The 25769-nt window shown below is 53.3% G+C and overlaps 1 protein-coding gene across 4 annotated transcripts in view; it reads right to left on the bottom strand.

The window, feature by feature from the left end:
- The window catches only part of TNR (tenascin R), a 313783-nt gene extending 288537 nt beyond the window's left edge, over positions 1–25246 (bottom strand). Inside the window, exons 1-2 of one of the 4 annotated variants that reach the window (XM_036234587.1) lie at positions 25074–25246; positions 24779–24964 (exon numbers count right to left, since the gene is read on the bottom strand). The gene's annotated coding sequence lies outside the window, so the exon portion shown is untranslated. Of the gene's footprint in view, positions 1–15867; positions 16271–24714 lie in introns of those variants that run through there. The other 3 variants (XM_036234586.1, XM_036234590.1, XM_036234589.1) reach the window with 3 other exon arrangements.
- Positions 25247–25769: the final 523 nt, after the last annotated feature.

Genomic DNA, 25769 nt, shown 5'->3' with positions numbered 1-25769 from the left:
TTGAATAGATTGCTCCAAGGATAGCACAGAGGCTAGATCAGGATGGTATGAGACCAGTGTGGGGGGGCGGGGGGCACCACTGCGATGGCCCAAGAGTCCGAGGAAGAGGTGACGTGGGACTGACCTCAGGCCGGGGTCGCAGAGATGGGATGGGGTCAATGGTGATCAGATAGCATGGCAAGGCTTGGTGACCCATTGACTCGGGGGCACGAGGGAAAAATGTACCCTGTCTATGGACTTCGGCCTGGGGGAACTGGGCGGAAGGTGGAACCCCCTAGCTGCAGTGGGGCGCACTGCAGAGGGGTCAGGGCCTGGCACACGAGGAAGCAGAAGGATGGTGCTGGGATGGGCCAAGATCAGTTCGACCTAAGTCCTTCCTGCGGGGCGTAAGAGCTCGCCTCTGCTCTGCTGACAGGAGGGAGCCATTAAGATTTGAGCCAGATAAACGCGGTTAGAGGTGGGACTCAAGCCCGGGAGCCCTCTAAGCACTGTGCGGGCAGGACCTGGTTTTTCTGTGTGCAGTGTGCTGTACAACCATGTACACACAACAGCTACTTAACACAATAAGCGACACTCGCCTCCACCCCCTCGCTGCCATTTATTGGGTATACTTGCAGAAGTCTTTCTTTCAGATGCAAGCACACTGTACAATGAGGGTTGAATAAGCTGAATAAATCCATTCAGTATTGCTGTAGAATTTTTTTAAAAGCCGTCTTATAACAAGTAACAGCCCACTTACTTCTCCACAACTCACTACTCCCCAACACCCCTATTGTCTGCCCTGACTGGGATAATGGGTAATTGTGTTCCAACATGCATTATGCTAAAACGCTTCTCTTTGCTCGGCTCCAATCATTATCAGAACCCAGATTTTAATCTAACTTCATCATCATTAAGCAGCCAAACCAGCTGCAGCAAGTGAAGAAGGCTGAAAGAAAACGGCTTAGGGGAAGAGTGACATTTCTCTGAGAAACAAAAGAATCGTCTCTGATCAAGTGACCCAGCCCGAGAAGAGAGAGAGAGAGAGAGAGAGAGCGCCCCCGGAGCTGACGGAAATAAGATTGCCAGTGAGGCCTCTTCTCGTTAGTTTTTCTTTCACACTTCGCATTAGCTCGGTGAAAGGAAGATGAATTAAGAGTTAAATGCACCAAAATAACTTAAGCAATCTTTAAATAAGACTAAACGCGTTTTAGGTTCCCACCAAACACCCTCTCGCCATTTCGTTTGCCGATCTCTCGCTCACATTGACCTCTGCTTTTCTTTCCTCCCTTCTCTCTTTGCTTCCTTTCTTCTCTGCTTCCATTCTTTCTTCAGATTCGGCCATGTCCTCTGCTTGGACAGTTTCTTCTCTCTGATGTCTTGCCCTCTCTTTAAAACTGCTCTCACCCTTTAGCCCTGGATCAGCCCGAAAGACCCTTCTTTGTATCCGTTCTCTTCCCGGCTCCCTCTACTTGCCTTCGGACCTTCTTCTTCTGCTCCCTTCTCCTTCCCATCATGCTCCTCTCTCAAGCCCACCCTGTCTGACCTTCTCCTTCCCATCATGCCCCTCTCTCATACCCTCGCTTTCTGGTACCTGGCTTCGAAAGCCACGAGAAGCCAAATTTCTGGTGACAGAAAGCCTATGTTGTTGCCTGATGAAGGCAGATGCTACACACGAGTCAATCGCTTCAATTCATAATTAAAATAAGCCAACTGAAGCAGCAAAACAAGACAGATTCATGGCTTGGCGACCTGAAGATGAATTCTGCCGAAGACGGTCTTCCTACACTTAACTCCGCTGGCACTATGCCCCAGAGGCATATTGACCAGCGATCAATTCTCAAATTCTAGATAGATGGGGCGGTGATAAATGAGTGCCCCAGAGCCCCTCCTCAGTGACCGCCGGGCCCAGCTAGCGCACACGGAACACTCCCCTGCGCGGAAACACCTTGCCCGAGTTGCTGATCTCTCTCCTTTTCCCACTTTTGTTTCCAGCTAAAGGGAACTTCTAAGTAGAAAATCGATAGGTGCTTTAATTACTGGCCCCCAATTCATCAGGGCCTCAGCTGTAATTACTCTGCCTAAGCCAGGAACCTCAGGAGCCAATAAGCCGAGACAGCCAGGCGGTGGGCAATGTGCAAGACGAGAGGCCAGAGTCCATGAGTCAGCCTGGGAGGAGCCGGCGAGGCCGCCTGCCCGCCTGCCCGCCTGCCCGCCTGCCCGCCTGCCTGCCTGCCTGCCTGCCTTCCCGCCACCCCTTCCCAGGCAGCTTTCCCTGGCCCGCAGTGGGGAAAGCAGTCCCGAAAGGGATCCCAGGGCAGGACCTGTGGGGGCATGGCTTGGACCCAAGGCCCCGAAGCTGAAGCGGTCCAGATTATTGCCCTCTTCCACTCTGCTGCCGGGGTCCATTCATCTCAGGATCCTCAAAGGGTGGGTCTGAGGGGAATCCTCAGGGTCCCTCTCGGGAACTAAGTTGGTCCCATAGGATAATGCTCGGATGTCATGAGAAATGCTCTCATGGGATTCCCTTAACACGGCGAGGGCTGATGGAATTGTCTTCCCCAGGAAAACAAGAAGTCACCTTTGGGATGGCTCCGAATAAGGGACTTCGTCATGTTGGGCGAATTCACAGTCTTTATATGTCGGCAGCTGGTTCTTTCTACATGCTCCTGGGGCTTAGAGGACAAGGATGGTGACAAAGTGAGCTTGCTGTCCCTCCAGATGCCTGAGCAGGCTGTGTTTCTGGTGAGGGAGAGCTGGGCTACAGCTGCCCTACTTCCTGCACGCACACACACACACACACACACACACAGCCAGGGCTTTGAGTCTGAGCACGGAGCTATTGACTCAGCTGATCAATTTCCAAGTCACAGGGAGCCAAGTCCATGAAAAATGACTCTGTTGCCCATCACCCTGCTCCACCCAGACATTGGCTAATGCGAATGGAACAATTCTCCATTTAGCAATTGCTTGTGAGCGTCTCTCTGTCCTTCTGCCTCCCGCCTGAGCCCCCTCCTCTTCCCTCTCTCCAAGCTCATGCCCGCCCTCAGCCTCAATCGCCACTTCCTCGGAGGTGAATTCTCATGGTTCTCCATCCCCTGTTCCTTACACTCATAGGACTCTCGCTGGGCATTCCTGCCTGATGGCCCAATAATGATTAAACTCGAAATGTCTGAAAACAAACCACCGCCGACCTGTTGTCTTCCATCCTGTAGCTTTTACTCTTGGGAACGGTGCCCAGGCTCCACCCTCAGTCATCATGACCTGCACAGGCCCATGGACCATCAGTCCCAGAGGCATCGCATGCCAAAGAGCTCGCCTCCTTTCCCACGGTCCCCGCCTTGATTCAGACCCTGTTTATGTTGAAACTGGGTGCTTGCGAGTCTCATTCCAAGATGCAAAACGGAATCACCCAGGGAGCTTTTAGAAAGCACCACGGGCAACGCCAATGACTGAGACCAATTAAACCAGAATAGCTGGACATGAGACCGAGGGGCTGGACACCTGGAAGGCTGCTCGGGTGGTTTTAACACATAGCCAGGGTTGAGGACCATCGCCCCAGCCTAGTCAGACTGTTTGCTATGTGAAACCACCCTCCCCAGGACTCCTGTGACATGCACATCACTCAGGGCACACACCCTGCTCTTCCCCATGCTGGCCTCCGTGGTCTTATCAGAACCCCTTCACCTAACTGTCACCTTGAAAGACCAAAACCATTCCTTGGAGCATCTGACTCAGAGCCGGAGACCTGAGTTTGCATTCCGACTCCTCATGAATAAAACTTTGGCTGTGAAACTTTGGATAGGTTATTTAAAAATCTCAGTTTCTTTTTCTGCAAGACGGAATCATGATTCCTGTCTATTTTGGGGGGAAGTTCTAATAACAACGACGATTAGTCTAACAATTTTTGTCCTTCATGATGCTTAACTGCAGCTTCAGCCAATTCACTATTTAATAGGTGGATGTTGAATAAAGGTGTGAATACACTTGTATTTTTATCATAGGCTTTCAGTCCTCCTAAAAATAATTCCAAACCAGCGATTCGATCCACTATGGCGTGGCACCCAGGGTCATGAGCCCAGCACCCCCTGCGGTGCCGTCAAGCCCACGGACATCGGCTTTCCTAACTACCCTTGTCACAGGCCCTTGCTGTGACATTTAAACCATGTCCTTTCTGTCAGTTGTCAAAGCCAAGAGCATAGATATCACAGTCTCACTGTCTTCATGCAGGCTGGCCTCTTGGACGAGCGTGCATGTGTACATTCTCTCTCTCTCTCTCTCTCTCTCTCTCTCACACACACACACGCACGCACGCGCGCACACACAGCTAAGAAATGCTGCTACCCTCTCATGGCTGCGTAATGAGGAAGGTCAGCGTCTCCAGCAAACATTCTCAGAGCCAGCCTTCCAGGGGCGAGGCCTGGACCTGGAGACCCTGGCCCACACCGCCCTGTCATGTAGGGCGGAGGGCTCCATCAGCTGAGTACCACAGTTTCCTACTGGCAGTAGGTAGTAGCCTGTTCCCTTCTGGGGTGGCCACCTAATGAGGTAATAAAATACATTTTGCAATAAAGGGGTGTGAGTCCAGGGACATTCTGGAGCCAAAAAAGCAGAAGCTTGAGGAGCCTGAGGTCATGAGTGAGATAAAATCTCATGCGGATCGGGGGCATCTGCCACACGACACACAGCGCTCCGCCCCGGCCCCTCCCAGCCGCCCCTGCGTCACGGCCTTCTCTGGCCCGCACGCCGCAGCCTCTGAGCCCATTTAAATGCCCATTTATGTTTCTGGATAAATAATCTCTGAAAGCAACTAGCAGAGTGCTTTAGCCTGACTCACAGCACTTGCGCTCCAAAGAGCACTAAGTAATTAGAAAACATTATCCTACCCATCCCGTAAAACCCAGGGAGGGAAGGCAGGCGGCGAGGACAGTCGCCGCCCGCCTCGAGGCGGAGGAGCCGGAGGCCGGGATGGAATGCGGTGGCCAAGGCCACGGCCGGGCGAAATGGGCAGAGCCCACAGTGCTGGTCACTGGAGCAGGTCTCCAGTGTGGCCTGGGGGCTAGGCAAAGGCACAGGGATTTTTCTTCTCCCCCGGATGGGCACATCGACACTCAGGCAGGTGTCCCCCGAGGGGTCAGACAAACCCAGAAGGTGTAAGAGTAGGAAGGACCGTGGGGATTCATCATCACGCGGCTACTCCATTTAAACAGAAGCCCAGGGGACTGTGATTTGTCCAAGGTTACATGGGTCATTCATGGCCAAAGGGCATCTAGAATTAAGGTCTCCAGAGTCTACCTGGGACTTGTTTGGGGTGCGGACATCACCTCATGACAGAGTCCATGTTTCTATCTGCGTCACCATCTTAGGGTGCTGAGCAAGGACAACGCTGCCGGCCAAGGACTTCTCCGGATTTTACTATCAGGGACAGTGACTCACGCCATCACTGCCACCCCCGCCACCCCCGAGGCCTGCAGCCTGCCCAACTGCAGACGAGGAGATCACATGAGTCCGCAGTTGCTTGTCACCTGTGGCCACCCGGGGCTTTCCGTGGCCTCATTTCTCAATTCTCTCTATCTCTTATCTGTCTCTCTCCAGTCTCTCTCCAGTCCCCGTGGGTCCCATATCCCTCCTCATCTTCGGCCCCCTCTCTCCTAGGGAAGCCTTGGTCAGGAAAAGCCCAGCAGGGGAGGGCGCGGGGCAGACACCAGCCCACCCATCCAGTGCCCCCCAACCCCCGGACGGGCTGGCGGCCCTGTCTGTGCTGCAGCCCACCTCCTGGGAGTCAGGGGGTGACCCACAGAGGCCCCCTCCGCAGCATTCCCATCGGGAGGGTGCGTGACAGCCGGGGCAGCAGTGCCGTGGTTGGGGGGTGGCCTGTAAAGTTCAAACCTGAGGTTACCAGCTGCGAGAACGTGGGCGGGTCACTTCGCTCGCCTTAGTTTCCCCATCGAATGAGGCAGCCAGTACGAGGACGCGGAAGTGAATGCATGGAAAGCACTTAGAATAGTCGGGGCTGAAGAAGGCGTTCAGAAAAAGTGTTTGTTAACTTGGCAGCTCCTCTCGCCGGGCCCCCGGCCGCTCTCTCGGAATGACCACCCTCTGGCAGTGAAGAAGTCCAGCCCCAGCCCCCTCGAGGGCAAAGCCACGTGGGGATGAACGGCCCCAGAGGCCCCCCTGGAAGAGAGGCCCATTGCTCCCTTATCTCCCCACGGCTGTCCCTCCTCGCCCCTCCCCCAACACCCTTCCCACTATCAAAACAAGCTCGGAAAAGGATCTGCTTCGCCTTTCCTCCCCCGGGGGCCGGACCCCATGGAGCCAAGTGTGTTTTCCTCCCAAACCTTCTCTTGTCAGAAGGAAACACACTGCCGTAGGGGTCCGGGCGTGAGAGGGGAGCAGCTCGCGTGCGGCACCCGCTCCGTGTGATCTTTCCCGACCACCCCACGGAGCAACAAGCGTCCCCCCAGAGAGGAAGTTTCAGGCTGTTGCCGGAGCTTCTGCGCTCACTCACATCTGCCCCTGCTGTTATGGATGAGTCGTGGCCCCCCGAATTCCTATGTTGGGAGCCCTAACCCCAGTGTGACTGCGTTCGGAGATGCGGCCGTTACAGAAGGAATTAGGGTTAAATGAGGTCATCAGCAGGGAGCCCCGAGAAGACAGGATTAGGGTCCTTGTAAGAGAGAGACCTCGGCGCTCTCGTGCTCCCTCGCCACCATGCGAGGACGCAGGTGTCCCTCTGCAGGCCGGGAAGAGGGTCCCCACTAGGAACTGAGTCAGCCAGCACATTGATCTCGGACTTCCAGCCTCCAAGACTGTGAGACATAAATTCCTGCCGTTCGAGCCATTCGATCTGTGGTCTCCGTCACGGCAGCTGAGCAGGCTAATACACTGCCCACCCACAATTCATCTAGCCCCTCGGCCTCCCTGGGGACACCTGCCCCCAGCCTGGGACTGTGCTGGGGTCTCAGAGATTGACAAGACCTCTGCAAACAAATAAAGGAAGCAGATCTAGAACTGTGTTGGCCGCTTCGCACGCTACTTTAAAAGGCATAATGAGATAAGTGGGATATTTTGCAAGGGGAACAGGAAGTAATGGATTTGAGGCCGCGGAGTGTGAGCCGGGGCTGTCTTTTAGGACAACAGTTCCCTGCCTGGCGGGGGAAGGAGGACCCCGCTTCCGAGGAGGAATAGCAGGCAACCCTGCCTCGCTCTCATTAGAGGTCTTAGAAAACTCTAAGACCTCACTGGTTTAAATGACCTCACTGATGCTCTGATGCTCTTCCTGCCAGTCCAGGTCAAGCCTGCCCTTGCAGCGAACTCTCCCTCAGACCCCATGCCACACCGAGCAGGCCTGAGCCGCCAGCTCGTCCGGCTCTCTCATTTCGAAGACTGAGGAAACCAAGGCTCGGGGCGGCCACGTGGCCTGGACGTTGAGTGGACTGCGTGCTCATGCGGTCCTCACGGCTCAGCTCGCTCCGAGCTCCTTGCCGTGCGCGAGGTTGGCCCCCGCGCCTCGCTCGGGGCTGCACGTGAATGTCGCCTCCTCGGGGGGGCCCTGCCTGACCGCCCTCGCCGAAGCAGCCCCCGCGCCTCCCAACATGTCCTGTTAATGGCCGACACGTCACCCTGATTCAGGGATTTCACGGCACTTTTCCGTGTCCACCTAAAGCAACCGTATTTGATTCTTGGTTTACATGTTCAGTATCTGTCTCCCTTGAGTTAGAGGGTCAGCTCTTTGAGGGCAGACCGATTTCTGTTTCCCCGGCCTGGCACGTAGTAGGTGCTCAGTAAGTACTATGGGCACGCCGAGTTGGACTCTTAATGGAAAGCCAAACGCACACTGTACTGTCTGCGTTCAGCCCACCCAGGCCCTTACAGCAGGTGGATCAGGCCGCACACCGCCTTGCGGGCCCTCGCTGACTCTCTCCTAGCAATTTAGCTGTCGTCCTATTTCTAAATATGCCTTGGCTTCTCCTTTATTCTACTCCTGCATTTACTCGGCTCCTGACATCGGCTTCGCCTTCCCCTTGAGGTCTCGTACTCGCAACCGGCTCCCTCTCGCTTCAGCACGACCCCAAATCTCTCTTCTGTTTTAACAACCAGCCTCGTCCTTTCTCCTCCGCTCCGCGTGCCCCTCACACACGCACACACACAACCCGAGGGCAGAGCAGCGCTTCTCGGGAGCTCACATTCTCTCCCCCCTCCGTACCCCTCAGCCCCACCAGCCCCACCAGCCCCCACTCCCCGCTCCCCCTGCCAGCTGTCACCCCAGTCCCTTCTGCTGCCATCACGATCACGGGACAGCAGGGAACCTGACACCTGGCTTGAATTGTAAACTCGGTAGTAAGTGCAGGGCTGCTAGTCCCGGGCCTGCCCAGGTTGGGACGCTCCTTCAGTTCACCTACCTCAAGACTCTAGAGCCACCTCGCGCCTGCCAGGTGTTCCCGGCTCGGCCGCCTGAGGGACAAGTTGGTTTTCCTCCTCGGTCACGCCTGGTGTCAGCCCTCGCGGTAGGCTTCTCCACCGTCCCCCGCCGGGGCCTCCCCCTGGCACAGAGAGCTTCATTTTCTCGATGTGTGTTTCCTGGCCACTGCCTCCTCCTCTCTACCCTTCCTCGGTCTGAATCATGAATAATTCATGTGTTTCCATGATCCTGCCACGGTTTTTCTCCCTCATGAATCAAATCCCTGAGACACAGTTTATTTTCTCACCGTCTCCTGGGCTGAGTTGCTGACAGGGGCCAGGGTTTATTCCTGTAGGTCAGGAATGAAGGCCGACACTCAGGCCGCCTAGAAGACGCTTCCATTTCCCACCCACCCCCCGGTCTCCTACGATGCTCTGTGTTTTTAGTACGTTTTCGTAGCTGCAAATCTGTATACTATTACATGGTTGGATAGATAAATAAATGAATAGTCACATAAATAAACAGATGCACTAACAGGATTATTTCCCCATAGAGCTTATGCAATCACCTTTCTTATTTGTTTAAAGTTTCTGGGAAGAAAGTGGCAGATGCTTCTGAACATGTTCCTCAGATGCAGTGGGCACCCCAACTCCCGATGGGTGGGCCCCCTTGTGAGAAGCGGTCCTCGTAAGGACCCGCGTAATAGCTCAGCTCCTGTCTACAGTCCGCCTGTTACCTCAGTCACTGGGTCTTTGAATATCAGTGGAAGACCTACTGTGTGCAAGGGACTCGGAAGACCTGAGGAAGATACAGTGGGCCGGGGGGACACTGAGTTCCCTGATCTTCTGGAACCTACTGACCACTGGGAAACTGGATATTCGTTAAGCGATCCTATCTATATATTAGTAGTATATGTACTGATAAATGTGATATGCTGATATGACCTTTGATGTTTTCATTTTTAATATTTTGATTGAATTTGATAAATTTGATAATTAACATATAAACTATAAATATGTATTTCTAAGCTGACAGATTCTAAACCTGCTAAAAGTGAAGAAATTATGACCGGGAAGTCAGGAGAGCAGTTGCAGTGGCCCTCGCCAGCGCGGGGAGGGGTCTGTCACCAGAAAGGGCTGAACGGGGTGCCCTTGGCGTCCTGATGATGTTCCATTGCTTAACCTTGACAGTGCTGATGGGGCACTCGCATCATTATTATTGATTAAATTTGATGTTTAGGTTTTGTGTGCGCTTCTGCGTTTACGTTACATTTTGCAACCAAATTTTTTTTTTTTAAATGGTAAAGAGAAGCTTACAGTGTTTCGTGAGAGCTCGTGATGGGCACGTGGCCTGGCCTGGGAATCCAGGAATGGCTTCTCGGAGAAAGGAGCATCTGCGTTGAGATTTGTAGATGAAGATGAGTCCGGCAGAGGAGGGAAGGTACGGAGAGGCGGGACGGAGGGGAGAGCGAAGAGGCAGAGAGGGCAGAATATGGGACGGCACACAGCCTGGGAAGCCCGAGGGTGCGCAGCGGAGCCCAGCGCGGCTGGAGCCCCGAGAGGGAAGACCAGCAAGGCCAGCGGGCGGGGCAGGAGCGGGACCCTGTTAAGGGTTTTTGCTTATGTCCTAAGATCAATGGGTCGTGCTTAAGGGTCTGGAGCAGGGGGGTGACAGGATCAGATATGCGTGTTGATGAGATCTCTGAGTAAAGTGCAGGAGTAGGTTAGGAGGCGGCCAGAGAGGATGTGAGGAGGCAGTGAGGGGCTTGTTTCTGCTGGGCCAGAGCAAGATGATGAAATTTTGAATCAAGCGCCATCGGGTTAGAGATGGAGAGAAAGAGACAGACGTAACAGATACTGAGGAGGTAAAGCCACAGGAACTTGACAATGGATTTTTACACATCTCCTCAAGAACGTACGTTTCATAAGCTCAGAGGCCTTGTCACTGCTGGACGTCAATGGCCTCAGACACTTCCCGGAACGTCGGTGTCTCTCACTCAAGGACCTTCGGCGGTTTGCTTCTGCGTTCTGGGACGTGCCGTGCAGATGGGAGCGGAGAGATGGGAGAAAGTTTCTGCGATGTCAAGTACCCGGAAATGCAATGAAGACAAAAAGCTTCGCGTGTTTAGGGCTTATACCATGAGGATTCCAGTGCTTCTTCCATTGAATGGGCAAGTCAGTGAAGCAGAAAAAAGATTATTTAAATGATAGTAAATATGATGAAAGAAGAACAAGTCAGGTAGCCAGGGCCGCAGGGTATGCTAAAACGCCAGTCTTCTAGAACATCTCAAAGAGTACCCGGATAAGGCGGAAACAGCAAACACACGCCAGCCCGTGAATCTTCACTCAAACAGACGATACGGGCATCCACTCTACCCGACACCTGGCCAGGCTATCAAGGGCCAAGAAATGGGAAGCAGCAACATGGCTGGTGGAAGCTTTGGCGTTGTAGAAGGACGTCCAGGTTGTTGCCATTTAACAGCTCTTAAGTTTAAAATTGTGGTTTCAGAGGTTCTCTATGGTTTGGGCCTGAACCTCCACATGATAGGAAAGTTACACCCCAATGTCCCTCCCCAACTCCCAAGCCCAAGATTCGTCAGTGATATAGACTATAAGAGGAAAAACAGAAACATAAACGTGATCACGGATTAGAGCGAAGGCTGAGTATCTTCTAAATAGTCTTCGTCTTCCAAAACAATTTATGTGATAGCATGATACAAAATCCTTCAAAGTGATGGCTGTTTTTCGGTGAACTGAATCTGATATACAAATAACCCTTGATTATAGGCAAATCAGCAGAGGCGTGGAAGTGGGCGGAACAGGGGAAATCGGCCGAATGAGCTCAAACGTGGCATGTACGGAGTGACAGCCAAATGCAAACAAGGACGTGAAGAGGCCACAGATCTGTGCTACCCGGAAAGGCAGCCCCTCTTCGCCGGGCTACGTACAGGAGACTCCGGAGAAAGGACCACGCTATGATAAGGGGTCCACTATGACAAGGGACTCTCCCAAGATGGCTCGATCTCGTTATCTACCAAACAGCCCATATGGGGTTAAAAGATGGCGACTCTTTTTCCAGGAAGCCATATATTGTCCAGCAATGTTAGATCCGTGAGATCTTTGTTAAAAATTCCAAATCTCTCCATAGTAACTGTCAAGGACAACTTCCGCAATAATGCTTAAGATTAACTGGGTCGGCTTGCTTAAAATCACAACCAAGACTGAACCAAATGCCAGATCCATGTTTCTACCAAGGTGAAGGTCTCTGCAGCTCATGAGGTAAGATGCTCGTGAGGCATTCAGGGGGCAGAGGTCAACCAGCATGGTCTAGTGGGAAGGGGACTGTGCTGGGGAGGGAGAAAACTGGTCTTGGCTTTGCCACTGATTTGCTATGAGATGTCCCTTCTCTGGCCTCAGTCTCCTTGTCTATAAAATGAGAGAGCTGCATTAGAGGCTTCATGAGATTTCTCCAAATTCTACGGAACAGGTATTTCAAAAGTCCTGAGGTTCCGAGATCGGCATTTTTGATAAACCAATAAGAATGGAATGGGGTGAATAGTAGAGAGAGAGAGGTGTGACACGGCGGGCAAAGGGGTACCTAGTAATTGGCGGATCAGGGTGAGACGTTTGAATTTTATTTCAAGTGCGAGGGAAATCACTTAAGGGTTTTAAGAAAGGAAGGATGTAATCTGATCCAAATGTTCAGTAAACCACTTCGGTTTCAGGTATAGACTGGCTTTAGGGGAAACACGGAACGAGGAGAGACAGTTGGCTTTCGCAGCTGAGAGCTGGGCTCGTCGGAGGGAGCGTCAACGGCCTCCGCTCGTGGATTGAATGTGGAGCGGTGAGTGAGGGAAAAGAGGAAGCGAAGATGACTTCTAGTTCTGTTTTTTATTTTTTCACTTCAGCAACTAGGTAAATATAGTACCTTTTGCCAAGAAGAGAAAGACCGGAAGAGAAACGACTTTAGGACATCGACTAACCAAGAATTTTCTTTGGACACAATGAAGTGGGAGGACTTTGCTAGATATCAAAATAAGGTATCAGGTAGACCGTTGGGCTCCTTCAGAACACAGCCGAAGGCGTGGGGCCGGTGACCGACGGGTGTGCGAGTGGCATGTGGTCAGCTGAGATGAAGGCGAGACTAGAGAAGAGACAGAGGCTCACGGCTGAGTTCCAGGGCCCTCCGACTTTTACAGAGTCAGGTGCAGAAGGAGAAGCCGGCAAGGAGTGGCCTTTGAGATAGAAAGGAACCTAAGAAATTCACGTCGCCGGTGACAAGGGGAGAGAGTAGTTTAAAGAAAGGAATAGCTGCCCAACGATGCTGAGAGGTCAAGGACGAAGGTCACAAAGAAATGACAACAAAGTCCAGCTGCACGAAGGCCACGGGGCCCCCGAGCAGCCTGTGAGGGGCGAGGATGAAAGTCGGAGCCAGTGCAGAGGAGACGACAGTGAGAACCAGGAACGGAGATGCTTCCGCTTGCCGTAAGTTTTGCTGCAGACGAGAGCTGAGAAACAGGGTGGAAACTGGGAGAGTCGAGTCAGGAGAGGCTTTCCCGTTTTTTTTTTTTTTTTAAGGCAGGAGGTATCAGGGCACATTGATATGCGTGTAGGAACATGAAGGAGTGAGGGAGAAGGTGAAGCTTCAAGAGAGGAGTGGCGATAATTGTAGGAATGAAGCCCTTGGGGAGGGTGGGAGGATGAGGTTCAGAATACAAGGTCCTTTGCAAGGAGCAGGTGGGCATGGCACCCGAAGGGAAGGACGGAAGACCGAGAGGACAGGCAGGGTGACAGCAGGAGGCGTGCGATCAGTGGCAGAGAGATGAGGACGTGCCTGTGTCTAAATACCGGATAAGGTCATCAGCCGGAATAAAAATTTAAAGGCGGGGTAGGCAGTCTTTGGAGAAAGAAGTAAAATTGTCATTTTGGAGAAAGGAGCCGTAATGTACCAGGAAGGTATCGTGGAACTGACAGGCTGTTCCCAGCTTCTACTTGAGATTTATAGTCCCAATTGTAGAGCGACAACAGTCCAGGCCTTCGGGGAGGGTGCAGTTAATGGCACTGTCAAGGGCCAGGATTTAGTCACGGGCGTGGGTGAGCCCTCTGACGCTGTCGCTGAAGTTTGAGAGACCCGTTGCCTGCCTTCCTGATCTGTGTGTGAGCTGTTCTTACAGAGGACCGAGAGGTGGTTCCCTAATGGGCACGATTTAAGGGACACCGCAAAGTGCCATCGCCCCAAATACCTCTACAGGGGCCTGGCACTGATTTCTGACCTTCTGCTATTAAAGCTTCCTTCATTGCTTTCCTTTTCCTTCCCATGAGTGCCGCCACCTAACCTATTAATTCCTTATCAATCATTTATACATAGGTGTGATTTAGTGACTCAGAACCTTTCAAGTAAGACAGCCACTGGCTGTGATCAGATTTTAATAGGTGATAGCGCCTGGCTTTTAAGGGAGAATCTGAATAGGGGAGCTGCAGAGAGGAGCTCAACATTTGTTGAGTACCTACTATGTGCTAGCCTTTGCTCCCAGAGCTTTATGGACACGATGCCATTGTTTTCTCCTATTTATGCAACAGAGAGAAATGTCTGTCATTTGCCCAAGCCCCACAGCTAACAAGCGAAGAAGCCAGGGCCTGCGTAGAGCCTGGGAAAGGAGTTTGGGTGGGAGGCAGAGGCATTTCAAAGGAGGAATGCAAGGCCCAAGGCACCTCTTAGCAAACCTCACAAGCCTAGACTTCTGGCTCCCTTGTGAGGCCCTCCAATTGTGTGTGTGGCTGTTTTCTTACTTTCCTTCTGAGGTTGTTCCTCGAGGAGTTTTTTTCCCTCCCTTCTGGTTTTTTTAAACGATAATTTAAATTTTTATTAGGTGCTCAGCCACAGGATAAATACCCCCATTTGAATCGCTGACACACAAATCAATAGGGAAGCACTTTCCCTGGACTGGAGACCCGGATGCGAGCCTCCCAGCCACACCCTCCCTGCAGACGAGAAGGAGCAGAGCAGACGGTTAAGGGGGGCGGAGTGCGCGGTCCAGGGTTCTGGTCTCGGGGGCTTTCCTTTCATTCTCTGCTCCTGTTCTCACTAAACAATCTCGCCTGTAAACTCTGCACTGCCAATCAGAGCAGTACCGGGGGACTGAGGACCGGCCTCGTGCTTTTAACGTGAGGGCAGAACAGCGTCCCTGACGTTGGGCCAGAGATAAGGGTCCCACACGCCCACCCGCAAGTCTCCACCGTCATCCTCTGGCTCGGAGATCTTGTAGTGAAAGATATGGTCGCTCCAAAAGAATATCTCGATAAATAAAATTTGGTTAGGCGATGCCTTGAATGTTCTGATGAACGAGGCGACAAGCTTGCATCCTACAACGCAGCTTAAGATTCCACACCGAGAACATCCAAGCTGCTGGTAACCGGCCCCTTAGGATGCTGACAGGAAGGCCCAGATCCCACCCTCCTTCTTCTCCGGCTCCACCGCCGTGACCAACGACTCTGTACCCCAGCTACATCGCGCTTCTCGGTCACCTCCCGACATGCTCTTTCCAGGACTCTGAGCCTTTGCGGATGCTGTTCCCCCTCTAGGTAACGGGATACCCCAAGCAGCCCGAGTCATCCCGCCCCACTGCAGGTCATATTGCAAAACTGTACACCTGAAATTTCTATGATCTTATTGACCAATGTTACCCTAATAAATTTAATCTTAAAAAATACAATAAAATAAATACGGCAACGCAAATCTATTATCTGATAAAAAAAAAAAAAACAACTTGAAAAAATAAAGGGCAAAATGTTTCAAGGAGCAAGAGGCAGGTCTCCTCCCAGGTTTCCCACCATGGCAGAGTTGGGGGGTGTCAGGTGGAATCCCCTCGCTCCTCTATCAAATGTGGTCACCCCGGGCCCCCACGACCCCACCTGGAAAGGAAGCATGGAGGCCGTGGGAGTGAGCATGCGCTGAGAGAGCTCCAACCCGCTCGCGTCCCCTGGGCTCCCGCCACATAGGAGAGGTGCCTGGGAGGGGACTTTCATGGGGTTAGAGAGAGCACGCTGCCAGGGAAGCCACCACAGACACTCTCTGGTGGCTTTTTTTCCGTGTCCCTCCCAGTCCTGAAGGATGGCCGCCTGAGCCTTTCATTCTCGCTAAATTAAGCTGATAAACTGCAAGTGGGAAGGGGGGGGCGGGGCGGGGAGGCGGGTCTGGCGCACCCCTACTTTGCATTTTAATGATTTGCGCTGGGCCTCCCACCATTTTTAACAGGAGACCTGCTGAGAGCGGTCCCCTCCCCACCCCCTCGGCACACGTCAGGGTCCACGGCATCCTTGCCTGTCTCTCCCCCTGAACGTCCCGCCTGGCCCCCTCTTTGGATGAGGATGCCTGGAGGATGCCGTGCCCACCGCATGGTGCGCTGACTTCTTGAGGGCCAGGTCTGGACCGCAGTGACCCAAAGACCCTCCCCAAAGACCTGTGCCCCAGCGGGCAGCATTACTGACCTGAGCTTTCTGGGGGGCCAGGTACGGGGAGACAGACAGGCTCACCACACGGGCAATTCCATAAAGAGAAGAACCATCTTCTTAACTCAGTCGACCTCCCCCTGAGTGTCTGCCCGGGGCGCTCTGGCCCCATGGCCTTTGCAGGCCTGAGGCCAACCGGTGTGGAGATGAAAGGAGGGCCAGGTTCAAGTCCACCGTCCGACTCCCAAAGGCACGCGCTCCTCAGCCCACCTCAGGCCGCACAGCGTCTCTCCCACCCCTGGGCGCCGGGAGCGGGAATATGTGTCCAACATAGAGCCACGCGGCCCTCTGACCGCCATTCGCAAAACGCACGCCTTCGGCCTAGCAAGACGGTCCCCCGCACAGCCATTCCGAGATGGAGCAACTACTCGCCCGATTCCACGGGTAAGAACCCGAAGCTCGGAGAAGGCAGGCGGCTTCCCCAAGGCCACACAGCCGACGGCTGGCAGAGCCGGGAGTCAGGCCCGGGTTTGCGGCGGCTGCGCCACGCCCGTCCGCGCGCCAACCCCGCAGCGTGGGCGGAGCGCGCGCGGCGGGCGGGGCCGGCGGTGCGGGTCTCGGGGCCACACGCATCCGGCACGGTGAGGAGCAGGAAGCTGGCAGCCTCCTCCGAGGCGGCTGCAACGCTAACCTCCCTCGAACTGCTTTATTTAAAGCCAGGCGCCTGGCTGTTCGGAGCCGCTTGGTTTTGGCTTTCTCCCTTTTCTCTTTTTGCTCGCTGCTTTTCAACAGCCCTGGAGGGGGAAGGGGAGCACCACGGTCTGCAGACGTCCCTCGGACCCCGACCCGGACCCGGCGGCCGCTCCAGGGCGCACGGGCGCGTGCACGGGGGTGGCTCTGGGCTGGAGAAAGGCGGGAGCCCCGAACTGGCCTGCACCTGAAGTACAGCTCCAGATGAAGTCTTTTGCTTTTATAGTGAGTTTCGTCGGCATTAAACCTCATTTATATCTCTATAAATATATACGGCTTTGAACAAGAGGCTTTATGGCTGGCTTTTTAAGTTCCATCTCCCTGTGGCCCAGACCCCGTCACAGAGGGGAGACAGCCGCCTTATAGACTGCGTGGCCTCTGCCCTTGGCGACATAACCATTTGCAGGCCTCTCATCCGGTATCCAGGGCCTCCCCCTGGGGATGCTGCCCTCACCTGGGGCCGCTCACCCCTCTACCCCCTGGCTTACAGCTGGCCCAGCTGTTGGGAGGCGGAGGAGGGCACCGGACTGTTGGCTGACATCTTCTCCACACCTGTCCCTTGGCCGGGCCCCCACTGCTGACCTTGGCATTGACAAGCTTATAGAAGACGGCAGGACAGGCTGGCAAAGCCTGGTTTATTGATGAATCTGTTTTACGGAGATCCATTTAGATAAACAGGCCGTACACAGACGCAGGCGCTCTGTGGCCACGGGGCTTACAATACTTCACGAGCCAGGCGGCGGCTTTCTCTCCTGATGCGTTTGCGGAGATAAATTCAAGGTAATCTATATAAACTCAAGCCTTTGAAATTGCACACAGTCTAAAGATTCAAACAATTACTCTAGCCCAGCCAGGAGGTGGCTGTTGATGTTCTTCTTATGGAAAACATAATTATAAAGGAAGGGGAAGTGTTTCATAAATAAAACGCAGAATGGCACAAGAACCTGGAGGGAGGGGAAGGCGGGAGAGCAGAATCCCCGAGGTTCGCGGGCTCCAGCTGAGTGTGGAACCAGGCTCGAGACCCTGGTGCGTCCTTAAGGCTCGAATTAATTTCAGTCTAGTACAATTTCCAGGTAATTAATTGGTGAGAGGCGTCTTTCGGATATTTTTAAATATCAGCTTGCCAGGCTCTTGGTGCTAAAGGAGAAGAAAAAAATAGCCAACACATGCTCCTAAAATCAAGGTGATGTCAAGCAAGGGCCGGCCCAGCCCATTAGTACTTGAGGAGAATATAAAATCCAGGTCAGCCCAGATAATTGTTAGCTCGTTAAAATGCCACGTTTCCCAGGCTGCGTCCAGGCCCCAGGCCACAGGAAACAGCAAGAGGCACAGTCGTTCATGCTCTCCGCGACGCGCGGTCCCAGGCACCTTGTCCTCGCGCCCTCATTTAGCTCTCCTAAGAACCCCTGAAAGAAGACGCGGCGCGCTCTATCGACTATTTTGGGTGGGGAGGGTAGTGGAGAGGTTTCTGAGGAGGAACCTCAGATGAATGCAGGCTGAGTCACGGCCGAAGGTCACAAGGCCAGGACATGGCAGAGCAGGAATTTGCGGCCAAGTTTCCTGTCATTAAGCCCCCAGGTCTCGCTTCTTGCCGCACCTGTGGCCCAGGGCAGGAAAGGGTGTGGCTGAGATAGAAACCGTGGAGAAGAGAGAAAGAGTCTGGGCTCCAAGGGACTGGGTTCAGAACCAGCCCCACCACCTACTAGCTGTGCGTTACTTAGCCTCTCCGAATTCGGGAGCCTTGTTTCCCTCATCCGTGCTTTCTGTCCCTTATGGTCTCCATACGGAAAAGCTGTGACACAGTCACCCTTTCCCACTGGGCTGCAGAAGAAGGTTTACCTTGCCAGCCTTCTTCCGGGGACGTCGTGGGAATGAAGCGAGAGGTTTGGACAGCACCTGGCGCGACGCCCTCCGCACGGATGAGAGCTGCTTGCTCCCACTCCCGTGAGAATCCGCGCGCGCTGCTGTGTCGCACGACCTGGGGACAAGTGTCGGCACTCCTGCGTTTACCAGCAGCCACGGAGAACGTTTCGATTGGGCCCTACTATGCGCCCGGCCCTGTGCTGGGCTCTCCCGGCCCAACCCTCGTAGAACAGGTGATCTAGGTGGAGAGGCGCCTAGAGGATCCCGTATAAGGTCAACAGTAAACGCAAGGTGTAAACCTCCTCTAAAGACGCTTGGGAGGAATCAGGAGGAATCACAGAAGAACCACCGTTAATGGCCAAAGGAGTGGCAACGGCGGCGGAAGCAGCGGTCACGATGCGGGCTGCAAACGTGGAACCTGGGTGTGTGTCCCCTGCCCCCCCGACCCCTCATCCCCCCGCCCGCCGCTCAGCCGCGGAAAGCTGGACGAGTCAGTCAAATCTCCAGGCCTTGGTCTCCTCATCTGTATGTCACAATGTTCCAGCCACCGAATGATAGAAATTCTATAAAACGCTTATTAATAATAACAGCAAACATTTATCAAGGGCATTCCGCGTGCCAAGCACTTGGCTAAAGCTCATAGCGAGCACTCGGTCAATGCTGGCTAGCATTATCATTATGCAATAGAAAGATCTAGGCTGCCAGGGCCCAGGAATATGAATTCTTAGGGGGACTAAGATCAAAGACCAAATTTGAACCCAGAGTTGTTGTTAAGCCAACATCAAACATTAGCCATTCTGGGTTCATACTATCCTGAGACCAGTGTTCTAGGCTTTTTCTCTCTCTCTCTCCTTCACACCATGAAGTATGATGAGGACTCACCTAGATGCAAAGAACTATGAATTCCTCCTGGGGCCTAGTAATAACCTTTGACTGAGTCATCGACAGCCAGAGCATGAGATGTTAACACAGGGGCCAAGTGGGGAGAGCCTGGCAGCTCCCGCTCCAAGGACAGAGGTCTTTAGGAGGCCGGAGTTAAAATCCTTCAGAAAATCGTAATGAGTCTTTCGCTCATTTGTCCCTGAGCCCAGAACTCCTCCTCTCACCGTAGAGTCTCACCTGGTAATGCATACACTGGGGAGGACCCAGAGGTGTCCCCACCAACGGTGAGCGCCAGCCTCTTCCTCTATCCTGGTACCTCTCTGGGGTAAGATTAGAGCACTTCGGTGGGGAAGTAGAGGAGAGTTTAGGACCCCAGTCCCCTTGAACTGTGTCTGCGCACTCAACAACGGGAACCAGAGTCTACGAGCCAGACCCACGTCGTTGGGGTGGGGGGCTTGTGCACCAACCCCACTGAGCCTTCTTGATTTGCTTCCAGGAAGCTGCCTGCTAAGTCCTCACAGGGAGAGGGAAGACTTTCAGTCCCAGAAGGAGCCCTGACCGGAACGTCCCTTTCCCATTTGGTTGGAGAGTAAAGCAGACGCAATCGTCCAGAATGGAAAGAGAAGAGGAAGCGAGACGATGTAGGCCGGCGGAAGCAAGGCAAACAAAATGTGGTGCGCGCACACAGTCAAATGCCATCGAGCCGTAACAAGAAACGAAGTTCTGGCACATGCTGCAATGTGGACGGACCTTTACGACGTTATGCCGAGTGGCGCGAGCCAGTCACGAAAGGACAAATATGGTACGGTTTCGCTTACACGTGATGCACCTTAAGCCGTCAAATTCAGGGGGATGGAAAGTAAAGTGGTCGGTGGTCGCCAGGGCCCGGGAGGAGGGTGAGTGGAGGGTTCTGCGTAACGAGGACAGAGTCCGGCTCGGGAAGGTAGAAAGCGTCCAGACATGGGCGGTGGTGACGGCTGCGCGACAGTGCAGATGTACCTGATGCCACCGAACTGCACGCTTCTCAGTGCTCGAGATGGCCTTTGTTACGTGACGCGTGCTTTATCACACAAAGGAGAGAGGAAGAAGAGGGCGGGACGCTGGGGTAAGATTAGAGCACTGTGTGTTCTAAGTGGACCGATGCGGTTTTAGGTCAAAGGCATGATTCAAGGCAAAGACGTAGCGATTCTTATATGTAGCTGGAAATAGCTTTTGAACCTCTCGATTCCAATTTCCCCTGCCTACTGAACTTGCTCTTAAAATGAAACTCCAGTTAGGCGGGAATCTCATCTGATCTTTATTGCCATAGCGAATAGTCGAGAAGAGGCCGAGATGTGTCACAGCCCTTCTCCTGAACCACCTCCTGGAACTGGCTTTGTGGAGATCACTCCTGGTTTGTGTTTCTGCGCACATGTCTGCCTGGACTTTAGGGACCCTCACGGTGGCTTCTTCTAACTCCCCGTGCCCCACACCGCACTCTGGGATGCTAGCTGGGAGAGCTGACTCAGGAAGGAGCCTGCCATGAGTGAACTGCCTTGTTCTGAATGCACGCTGCATTCTTTGTCGCCGGCGATCCCAGAAAGGGGCAGAGCCGGAAGAGGGTGCTTAGCAAAGTCTCTGGCTGGAGAGAGGTAGAGGACATGTTTATCTACCAAGCAAGTAAATAGCTCCATGACCGACTTGGACAAATGCTGAGTTTTACTGAAGACTCTGATTTACTGGTTGATCTGCCTGAAACTCAGATTTTTTCAGTTGAGAACCTCATACTTGAATTGGGCACAAAATGTCTCATCTCTGTCTAACATTCACTGAACATAAGAGCCTCTATAGACGCAGGGCGGGAGAGATGTCGGGACTGGTTACTTAGGGTGTGTGTGTGTGTGTGTGTGTGTGTGTGTGTGTGTGTGTGTGTGTTTCGCCAAAGTCATCAAAACCTTCTAATAACTCCGTTGCTTCTTCATGGTAAAACAGAAGAACCGCTCTCTACACTGACCTACAGGGGACAGGAGAAGAGTGAAGGAGGCTTTCCCGAGTGGCGCTATAATGACAAGATGGAATGTAAGTCTCCGGACAGGGTCTTGTGGTTCTGAAGCCACTCTTGAATGAGGAGGAGCAGCAACCCGAGCCACGGCCTTTGCAGACGGAGCCGAATTTCATGGCACGAGCACTAATCGCAGTGACCTCTCCTCTCCCTTTCCCTAGTAATCTCACGTGGGTCTTTCCTCCTGGAGCCCAGCTGGGATGACTCATGCCAAGCCATGTTTCTATTATCATTTCCATGTACTGTGCCACTGAATAACTCAGGACGGCTCAAAGGTAGTGGCCTACAGGGGCTACGGTGGTTTCTAGTTGGACTTGATTGCGGCTCACACACACACACGCACACACACACTTGACTTCCCAACACCATGACCATAAACTTGGACAAAGAATGCACCCTCCCCCACCCTCCTGCCACCCATCCAGTGACAGTTGCTTCAGACCTCTGACACGTTCTCTTAAAAGCCCAAGGCCTACTTGACACATCCACTAAGTAACACGTGAGGCCATATGTTCCCACTGCACCATGTAGCAGTGGGAGCTGCGGACATAGGAGTCAGAGGCGGTGGGGCCGGGGGAGGGAAACCTTGATTGGAAAGCAGCACACGGGAACCTCTGTGCACCCCGTTTGGGGTGGTGGTTGACTGGGTGTACACGATTGTCGAAACCTACTAATCCGAACGCTTACGATCAATGCATTTTATAATGTGCTAATGATACCTGATTTTTTGGTAAGTAAGAGCAGTGCTCTCCAGGTAAAAAATGGCAACCCATGGCTGTGGAGAATAGAAGAAGGACGCAGTCTCCTGCTCTCCGCCTTTCCCCACATCCCTTGCCCCCCCGCACCAGATCTCAGAGGCGCCCCAGCGGAGCCTCTTCTGCTTTGTGAATAGAGGGCTGGATATGAGAATACAATGGCTTTTTCTCCAAAATGCTGGCCAGATGTGAGGGTGAGGGCTGGCAGGGGAACAGAGGTTTTGTAAAGGGGCTGAGTTTGTGTCCAGTCCCCCACTCCTCTCCTAGCGTTTCTTTGTGGCTCCAAGCCCAGCTGTCACCTGCTCCTTGCTTATCCTCCCCAAATCCTGAGCCGCAGAAGACTTCGTGGAGGTGCTCCCAGAGAACAGTCATCAAACACCTCAAACCAAGACATCCATGGCAAATGGCCCAGAAGGGCGCCTTCAACGGGGATTTCTGGGGCAAGGTTAGCGTGCAAATCGGGCGTGTGACATCAGTTCAGCCAGAACCCACCAGCCTGGGTTCCCTATCCCTGAGAGCTCGCCTGGCTCCTGGCCATCTTCTTGGTTGAGAACGTACGGCCAGCAGCACCTTGAGACTCCTAGCTGATTCTCATTCTTCACCAGGTGAAGCCCCTGCTCCATACTGAGTTCACTAAATTGCTTCATTGCAAATCTGCCCACTGGGGAGCTGTCCCTCTCTGCCCTCCCTCACCTGAGCACTTCTGCATCGACATTAGGAGCCCGGAAGTCCTATTTCCACTTGTGCTACCCTCTGGCATACCCACTTTAAACACCTGCGTCTCCTTGTTTATGAAGTGAGCACTTCTTTCAGAGAGAATTTAAGGGCATTCATGAGATGATGGCCACTAAGTATGGCGACTTCGGTAATAAATGGTGGCTGGACAGGGCCCACTGCATGGGCACGAGTGTTTTTCTAAACCTTCAGGGACATGTCATGAAGAAATCCATCCACTCTCGTTCAAGCGGAAAGATTTCCGGAGTGGGAGGAGTTGAGGGAGTTGAAATATAAATGGGTTAGTGCTGGTTTCTGGGACTCTGCTTTCTCTATTTCAATCTCCCCCCTACCATTAAAACGTCTGACTTCACTCCTGTTCTCACTGCATTCTACGATGCTGCGGTTTCTGGATCTCCAATGGCAAGCATAGTTAAAGCACAACACACAAATAGAGCAAAGCGAAGACAAAAAACAAAAAACAATGGTGCTATTTCACTCAGGACTAGTCTCTCACGCAGAAGGCTCCCCGACCAGAAGCAGAGAGCATTTTGCTCATCTTGGAAGAGGAGCCCAGGGTTCTGAATTAAAAGCAAGAGAGTCACCACCCTAGAGTGCATTGGGTGTTAGAAGGACCGAACCCTCCCCCTGCCTTGGAAAAAGTGACAAGAACCTTAAATAGTTAGGGGTCAATTCAAGGCAGAAGCTATGTCTCTTTAAAATCTCCCTTGGGATGCTGGCTCCATGGGGACTTGGATGATTGGAGGAAGTCCCAATGCTACTTGTTGAATGGCCCCACCCCGGAAGCTATGGCAGGGGGGAGGGGAGGGAAGCCCACAGTATCTCCAGGACAAACCCAGGCAGATGTGAGGAACTGATTGAACATATTTCAGAGAAGCAGGAAGCAAAGGAGACAGACCGGGATCTTGCAAAAAGGAGTCTAACGTAATGGCAAACCCATTTGTGGAGTCTCTCTGTGCCAGAGTGCGCAGCGCGACTTCAAGCCTTCCTGGGTCAGGATTAGTCTAGGCTCACTTCTGCTTCCCCAGACATGAGGAGACGAACCTTTCTCCTGAGCTGTCTTCCCATGGCAGGGAACAGAAGCAGAGCAGACTTTGTCCTCTCTCCAACCATACATCGTCAAGGATGACAGCAAAGTGGAGGGCACTTCCTGCCTCATTGCAAATGTAGTGTAATCCACACTGACCAACCTCTGCAAAGCTCAAGATACTTTCCTATCACTATGAGGTCAAGAGGACGTCAGCCTCCCACCCCCGCGAACCACCTCGTCCTGATGCTCACCTGTTGCACCTGCCCACTTGCTACAGATGCATGCGGGGAGAGAAAGTAAAAGGTCAGATCAGGCTCTCGCCACAGCAACAACCCAGAGAAGCCTGGAGAAGTGGACATTTTAAAAACCACCTCTTCCAAGCTTCCTCAGAAGAGCATAACTTTTAACTCTACCTCCTCCCTCAACCCCCCAGACTTCCTTTGCAACACTTACCCTGCATAGATAGCTTGTCGTTGGGAAAGAGTTAAAGAAGGTGCACGTCGACTCCTTCCCCAAATCCTCCCTCTTATCTACACAGAAAAAAGAACAGCCCTTCACAGAGACACGCAGAAACCCACTGTCAGTTTAGCTCAGACCTCACCTGTCTTATGCAACAGCATAAGACACACAGGCGTGTGCACACACACACACACATACACACACCCCCAAGGCCAAGTCCACGTCCCTCTTTAATTCGGCAGACATAGTTTCGTGCCCTTCTCTTCCCTACGCAGAACCCAGCTCGCCTGGCAGCAGAGAAATAGCTGTAACCTTCGTGCCAAACGCCTTGCAGGAACACAGAGACACATAGGAACGGAAATGCAGCTCACAGCTCTCCGTGGTGCTGAAATCGCGCTAGCGGGGAGACTGAAGGAGCAAGTGCGCTGGACTCACCGGGCTGGGGGTGGGCGGCAGGGGAGCGCGAGGAGCTTCCTGCGAGCAGGATTCTTGCCTGTGCGGGCTGGAGCCAGCGGATGCGCTCACCTCGAGAACCCACCTCTCTGCCTCCTCTTCCCTTCCTCCTCCTCTGGGAGGAAGAGAGGAGGCTCCGCGAAAGAGACGAACCCCCGGCTGGCAGGGCTGGAGTGCAAGGAGACAGAGGAGCCAGTCAAAATAAGATCGAAAAGTCAGGCGGCGTTACTCCACGAGCGGTGACCCCCCGGGCCAGGAGGGACCCCTCTTCTCTCACTCCGTGTCTGCGCCGCTCTCCGCCTCTGCGTGTTGAGCAAACAGCCTTGGCACGGTCCGTTCCTGCCTCTGACGCGAAGGAGACGAGGAAGGCTGGGGCTGCTTTGCTGTATCTCTCTCACGCGCTCTCTCTTTTCCCCTCTTGCTGAAATTTCAGCAGCATGATTTTTTTTTTTTTTTTAAGCCTCCGTTTCTTCCATCCCCCTACAAGCAGCCCCCTAGTGGACAGAAAAGGCAAGCATTCTGAGTCTTCAACAGCCCGGATTCACAGGAACACTCCCGGTACCCACAAACTCTTGGGGGCTGCTTGCACAGAGACAGGGTCCTGCACAGCCAGTGTCCCACCTGGCCGACCCAGGTGGGGAGACAGAGGGGAGAGGACAGGAGCTTTTGCAGACCTTTCGCCCACAGTGGCAGGACAAGTCATGGGTGGAATCGGGCAGGGGGGAGCGACTGGGGAGAGGCTGTTCTGGAATATCGGTTGCGGGGTTCCAAGTGCGTCAAGGTTATGGCTCGGCAGAACGCCAGCCTCTAAAGCATCAGAGTCTGCAGCCGGGTGAGCTACCTCGACAGCCAGGGCCCCCCAGGAAGGGGGTTCTTAAGGAGTCAGGGAATGTGGAGGACCAAGGAGAGAGAATCCAGCAGGCACCACATCTAATAACCTAATGTGGCTTTTAAACAGAACTGGCAGGGGAAA

Source organism: Rousettus aegyptiacus, unplaced genomic scaffold (assembly GCF_014176215.1).
Source record: "Rousettus aegyptiacus isolate mRouAeg1 unplaced genomic scaffold, mRouAeg1.p scaffold_m13_p_17, whole genome shotgun sequence".
NCBI classification, from domain to species: domain Eukaryota; kingdom Metazoa; phylum Chordata; class Mammalia; order Chiroptera; family Pteropodidae; genus Rousettus; species Rousettus aegyptiacus.
Note: the sequence above shows the minus strand (reverse complement) of the source record. Positions and strands in the feature narration are given on the sequence as shown.